Below are 7500 nucleotides of genomic sequence, written 5' to 3' on the forward strand. Positions count from 1 at the left end.
TTGCACATGTGGGTTAGGGTAATATTAGTGTGAGTGTTGGATGTGTTGGTGTTTGTGTATGTGTGTGTGTGTGTGTGTGTGTGTGTGTGTGTGTGTGTGTGTGTGTGTGTGTGCGCAAGGGACTGTAGAATGTCTGGGTGTGAGTTTTTTTTTTTCTGTTTGTGCAGTCTTGGAGTTGGTATATATAAGTAGGGGGAGTGTGTGGGGTGCAGGGGGGCTTGCTCCCCTTCTTAAATGTAGTGTAGGGTTGTATAGTTTGTGTGATGTTGGTAGAGTGGTGTGTGTGTTGTGTGGTGTATGGTGTATGCATTTTCATGACTGTGTGTTTCGTGCTTTTGGGTTTCAGGATTGTGAGTCGTTCACCTTTATAGTTCTGAGATTTCAGTATTTCGAGACTATAAAGGGGAACCATCTGTACATATATATATTTATGTATATATAATATATGTATGTATGTTTGTATGTATGGGGGGCATAGAAGCTCTCTAGTACCCTTGATTTTACTTCAAGGTTTGGTCTGCTTCTTGTAAAAATGTATATTTTTTCTTGGCAAATTGGTGAGGACTGCAATCACTAAATAAAGATAGTCAACTGTATTTCAGAAAAGCATGCTAATGCAAATACTGTCATCTCCCTAAGTATATAAAGGGCAACAGCTATTCCTGATGTTGGTCCTTGACCACCCATTATTTTTTCTATTTTTATCGTTGTTACTTGAGCTAAGATATTGAGAAGTATTGAAGAGCTTATAGTGAGTTGCACACTGTCTTCTGACAGTAGCAAGCTGAGAGGAAAAAAAAAACATGTGTTACAGTTATTCATGTATGTATGTGATAATTTGATTTCAATCAGACATCTGAGTTGTAGAGTCACAGTTATTAAAATAAGGGGATTGCAGTGGGTTGTACACTGTTCTTGAGAAGTGAGCTGAAATGATACATTTCTTTGCGGCAATTATTTTTAATTTAGCTGAAGTCAGATGTCTGAGGTGTGCAGTCACAGTCATATTCATTGCTGTAATTGATGTGAGGAGTTGTCTGTGATTAAAATGATTGTGTGTGTGTGTGTGTGTGGGGGGGGCTGCAGTGTATCTAAAAGCATCAAGTTGGCCATATTTTTTTTTCATAAGCATTGTACCTAATACGTAGCTGTATCTGGCAGTCTGGATAGATTGTATGCAATAGAATCTGATCTTTGGCAGAGTGTTGGATCAAGCAGTATTGCCATCTAACGGTGCTTAGTTTTCTGTTTGTGTTGTTCGCTTTGAGTCCTTCTTTGTGTAGTCTACATCTGCTCCCCCATCTCTGTGTGTGGGTTTTATCTAGGTACTCGTGTTTTTGTTTTTTCTTTTCTTGTCTCTGGCCAATTTTTGCTTTTGCTTTCATCCTACTTTATCAAAAGAAGGGAACAGAGAAGGTAACTACACTTATGAGGGGGTAGGAAGGCAGGCACTATTCCCAGATAGGATTTATATATCCTTGCAATCATTTCTCTCAACCATTTATTAGAGAGATACTATTTTGTTAACTTTGAACATAAAGCTTTAGACACAATTTTTTTTCCTTGAAAGAAAAATTCGACTGAATTTCTTCTCTTACTGAAGATTTTTTTCTTCAGGTCATTATTGGTTCAAAAGGTTACAAAAAAAAAAAAAAAAAGCTCTAAGATGCACCTCAGGGCATCTACAACCCCATGCCTTCTGAATGCATAGCAGCCCTCAGTCTGATTTGTTTGCTTCCTCCATACTTAGTTCCATGAACTGTTAGCCAGTTAGCTTGCGTTAAAAATATAGTTGAAAAGCTAAAGAATGAGTTAAAAATAAAAAAGTATTAGCAAAATAAATAATCTCTCTGTATGGTGTAGGGCCAGGATGGAGGGAAAACAAATAAGGGAAACTGTGGAGAGCATTATGCAGCTGTGGGGGGGGGGGGGGGGGGGTTGCCCATGGATTCATTTTTTGGGACTCCATTTCACTTAAGGCTGGCCTTTGTGATTGCAAATAGACATCTGAGGAGTGTATAGTCAGTAAAGTGGCCAAGAAAAGTGGGTACTGAGGCAGTGTTTGGCTGAAAAATAATTACCCCATCTATTGTATGACCATACATAGTGGTCAATGACCTACCTTATTAGAGCCTCGCCTCCTTCCCTTGAGCCCTACCCATTCAGTTGCTTCTTGTAGCCCCCTTCCTTGCTTTGAAGTTGCCAGCCGCAAATGTATTTTGTCACTGCAACTCTCTTTTCCTTCATTTAAACATGAATTTGATGGGATGCCGTTAAAAGAGCCTCACATATACTCTTGTTTATTGTTTGGACTTCACAGCCATTCATAAGGCATTTTTTGATTTCTCTCAGTCTTCACAAACATCTGTCTTTCTCTCTCTCTCTATGTATATATACATATATATATATATATATATATATATATATATATATATATATATATTTATATATATGTGTGTATATACACAGACACACACACACACACACACACACACATATATATATATATATATATATATATATATATATTTTTTTTTTTCCCTTCAAAAATCTTTATTAAACACTTTTCGTATTTAATGAACACCACTAAAATAAATAACATACACAATAACATAAGACTGCGGTGGTGGTGCTGCGGTAGCGGTGTCGCCTCACAGTAAGAAGTTGTCCTGTTTGATTCTCAGCTACAGCGTCTTCTGTGTGGAGACATGCGTGAATGGACGTACCTTCGTTGAAGGTTGTGCGTCAGGGCCGGCAACACGGCACATAAAAATCTACTGACAATCATTAGCAGACCGGAGTTCCGCTGTGACGACCCCTAACCGGGAAAAGTCGAAAGACACAGCAACAACACAATAAAATAAGAATTTCACAAACAATAAAAAACCAAACACGAGTATTAAATAAATAACTATATATATATATATATATATATATATATATATATATATATATATATATCCGCCAAAGTCATAAAAATGATTACATTTCTAAATTTTAAAATAAACTGCTATGTTGAGTGAAAAAAATATCTTTTTATAGTCTCCTATAGTCAACCATCATTTTAATAGATGTGAGTCAATAGTTTATAGGACAAAATCTAATACCTCCCTCAAGACAAAATATAAGATAAAATAAAACCACAGGGGTTATAGACCTATATCAAAATATAATTAAACAGTATGGACCAGAACTCCATAAAATTAGAGTGTGCCTTTTGATTATCCTTGAGAAATTTATGGGCTGTTATGTATTTAGTTGCCATTTTCTTGAATCTTTTCCAAGAAAATAGAGATCTGTCCTTCAGTTCCATTAATGTAAAGTTTGATTAGGGAAAGGATTCAGGTTTGTAACACTGTCAGTCCAGGAGGAGGGATATAAAATAATGTAAATTCCCAAGACAGGGTTGATTTTTCATAGCCCATTTTTTGTAATCTAATTCTTAAGAAGTACCAAAGTTTATAGACACACTTACAACTCCAAAAAATATGCAAAAGGTCGGCTTTTTGTTGATCATAGGTGAGGCAGAAGGGGGAAGTAGAGGTATTAAATTTATTGATAATGTAGGGGGTGCAATAAGCGTTATTGGTAATCATAAGTTGTATATAACGAAGTTTCTTAAAAGAGGATTAACTAGATGTTACTAAGAAAGAGTGGGTTATTTGCTTCATAGATAATTCAGGATTCATTTTCATCCAGTATTTTGAAAAAATAACATCATTTTGGTATCTGACTGCAGCAATTAGTTTGTAAGTACTTGAGATCTTTTTTTTCCTTCCTAGCAGTAGTGACCATAGGGTTTTGGAGGTATTTATATCCTTAACAGCTATACTAAGTGATGGAAGAACAATAGACTGTAGTTCTTTAATCTGTCTTAAAATAATGGTGTAACTCATGGGGAGTTTTAAAGCTATTCCTAAGTCTGAAGTGGGACCACTAATAAAAGGAAGAAGGTTGATAGTGCATTTCTGTTTTAATAGTGGGAATTTGCTTAAGTCAAACATAGAGTTATTTAGCTTAAAGTTAGGGTTAAGATGGAGCGGTTGAAGGGAATAAAAAGCATTGGTGAGATTCAATGACACAAACAGATTTTGAATCAAAATTATGCTGTTTTTTTAAAAAAAGCACGAATTTTAAGGTGTTTCTGACTTGATTTACTAATGAAAGTGAGAAGAGCCTTAGGGTTAAACTCAAGAGATCTAATGTAGTTATGAATTAACTTAATCCATAACGGCGACCAGGCGCTATTGTTCGGGCTAAACTCTATTTCTACAACTCTAGCACTGCTTATAATATCATAGTATAATTTAAAATCTGGAAAGTTTAGGCCCCCTTTATCTTTGGGACAAATCAGTTTGTGGTAAGCGATCCTTATTGACTTAGGAGACCATATGAACTTGGCAGTAAAGGAATAAACCCTCTTAAAGAAGTTGTTATGTATTAAGATCCAGGAAGTGTTGCACAAATAAAGCAATCTTAACAGGATATTCTCTTTCTGGCTAAAGCCACACATGAAAGATTCCGAGATAATGCCACCTTACTACTCAATCATCAGGTCAGACAGAACCCATAAAAAAGGTGGTGGAGTAGCTCTACTCTACTCATCCTCCCTAAACTTAACACCCTATGATAAAGCTATTCCCCAGTTCCAAAATGCAGAACTAATACTGGCTCACCTCCAGCTAAACAAACATAAATATATCTGCATTGCCTCACTGTACATTCCCCCAGGAGACAATATCCCAATACTAGAAGAAATCCTCTCTTGGCTTTCAGCCAACATCAACAATGAAACCATAATCATGGGAGATACCAATATTAACTGGTCCTCCATTCAATCCCCCTCACACTCCCGTAACATCAACCTATACAACTACTCCCAACTCATCAATACCATAACTAGACCAAGCAAAGGCTTCTCCAGTGCAACATCCTAGACTGGATTCTAGTCTCCCACCCCCACTACTACCCAGATAATGGAACAATACCTGACTCCCTCAGCGGCTACCTCCCCATTTACGCAAGACGTCTCCCTTCTCCTTTACAAGTCACCCATAATTACATCACTACCCGATGCCATAGAAGATTCAACCCTGAAGCTTTCTCAGCTGCACTAAATTCACTGAACTGGTACCCCTTAAAGACTCTTCCCCTTGAAAATGCTATCACTCACTTTAATACCACCTTCCTCAACCTTCTAGATACTCATGCCCCATTAAAAACCTAAAGAATAAAAAGGCAATCCACACCCTGGTTAAGTATAGACACCCTAACCACCATGCGACTTAGAGACAAAGCCTGGACACAATATCAAAAGAACAAAACTACTTCTTCCCTCAACAAATACAAAACCCTTTGTAACTCAGTTAAAACACTTATCTCTGCAGACCGTCGTAACTACTTCACCCGACTTCAAAGCAATTTCAAAACCAACCTTCAGAAGTTCTGGAAAGGCATAACTACCCCTTTAAAACCCGGGAACACAGGAAACCCAATCCCTTGCCCAAATACTGATGATACTGATCTTGCAACCCAATTTAACTCTTTTTTCGTAGACTCTATTTCCAAACTCACCAGCTCTTTTTCAAACAACAATACTCCTCCAACCTGCATTTCCTCTCAGGTATCTTCCCCTACAACTTCTCCCACTCCTCCTCAAGCTCTTTCATCTCTAACTTCTCCCACATCACCTCATACTTCTCCTCCCCCACCTTCCCCCACTCATTCCACAACGCCACCTTTCCTCATCAAACCTATTCCTACATCCACCATAAAAAAAACTCCTGCAGAAACTAAAACCATGCACCAATGCCCCTGATAACATTCCCTCATACTACCTTAGTATAGCTGCTGAAGCCATTGCCCTCCCTGTCAGTATCCTAATTAACCGCTCAGTCCAAGAAAATTTTGTTCCTCTAATCTGGAAAAAAGCCTGCATCATTCCCCTGCACAAAGGTGGAACCAATACTAATATTTCCAACTTCTGTCCTATCGCCATCCTTTCTCCCATTTCAAAACTCCTGGAGAAATGTATCCATCTTCAACTCCTTCCACATCTTCTGGATAACAATCTACTAACTCCTACACAGCATGGATTCAGACCCCATCATAGTACTATGACTGCCCTCCCATCCTTCCTTGAAACTATGAACAAAGCTAAGGACTCTGGCCTCATTGTGTCTACCATCCTCCTCGATCTCTCTAAAGCTTTCGATACTATCTCTCATAACCTCCTTCTTACTAAGCTTTCTAACCTAAACCTTTCTCCCTCTTCCCTCTGTTGGTTTACTAGCTATCTCTCCAATCGGCAACAAGCTGTCAAGTGGAAAAAAGCCACCTCCTCCTTCCTTGACACACCCACAGGTGTCCCACAAGGCTCTATTCTGGGCCCCCTCCTCTTCAATATTTTCATTAATGACTTTTTCCGCTCTATCCCCCTTGCAAATATTATTCAATATGCTGATGACTCTACTATCATCTGTGCTGCCCTATCCATCCCAACTCTCTTAAAACTAACTCAAGATGCCTTCTCCACCACAGAACAATGGATGAAAGAGAACCACCTTGCAATCAATGCTGCTAAAACCAAGCTTATGATATTCTCCCCCTCCAAAACTAATAACTTTGACAGAAATTTATTCTCCATCACCAGCCAGAACAATACATGTCTCGAGCTGGTATCTGAAGCCAAACTACTCGGGATTCAAATTGATGACAAGCTGAAATTCAACTCCCATCTACTCCTAAATATAAAAAAAAAACATCAAAAACTAGGCATGCTCTACCGCCACCATCGGTTCCTCACCTCTACTACCAAAATTACCCTCGCTACCACATTTCTCCTTCCCTCCCTTCTCTATATGGTGCCCGTCTTCTAACAAACCTACAATCTTCTCTGAAATCCAAACTATCATCTTGCTACAATAAAATAGCCAGATTTGCAACCAGCAGCAAATCATCTACCCATCACTGTGAACCTCTCCAAAAACTCAACTGGCTAGAGCTACCCCACTACCTCTCCTACACTCAACTCACCTATGAACATAAATTCATCTTCCAGCCAGCACTCTGTCCCTCTCTTTCAACTACCTTTAAAATGCATCAAACACAAAGACTTCTAAGATCTAACAATCAAAACCTCATAGAGGTCTATAGACCCATACACGCTCCAGGAAAACACCTCCTGTCCTTCTCACTAGCACGCCAATGGAACTCCCTTCCCCCATTCATCCATACAATTGCTAGGCTCCCACACTTTAAAAAATTACTACACTCTCATCTAACATCCTCATGGGAATGCTCCTGCTCACATCCTTCATAACCTACCCTACTTCCACCACTACTCCTCTTTCTTTTTCCATTCCCAGCTAGCAGATTCATGCTTGCTTCCACCATTCAACTCCTCACTTGTACCAAGTAAAAAAAAACAAAAAAAACAAAAAACACAATACTATTTCTTTTTATATTTCGCCTCTATTACTTGTTTTGTTTGATACTGAT

This window comes from Protopterus annectens, chromosome 3.part0 (assembly GCF_019279795.1).
Source record: "Protopterus annectens isolate FY-2018-M chromosome 3.part0, PAN1.0, whole genome shotgun sequence".
Classification (NCBI taxonomy): Eukaryota; Metazoa; Chordata; order Ceratodontiformes; family Protopteridae; genus Protopterus; species Protopterus annectens.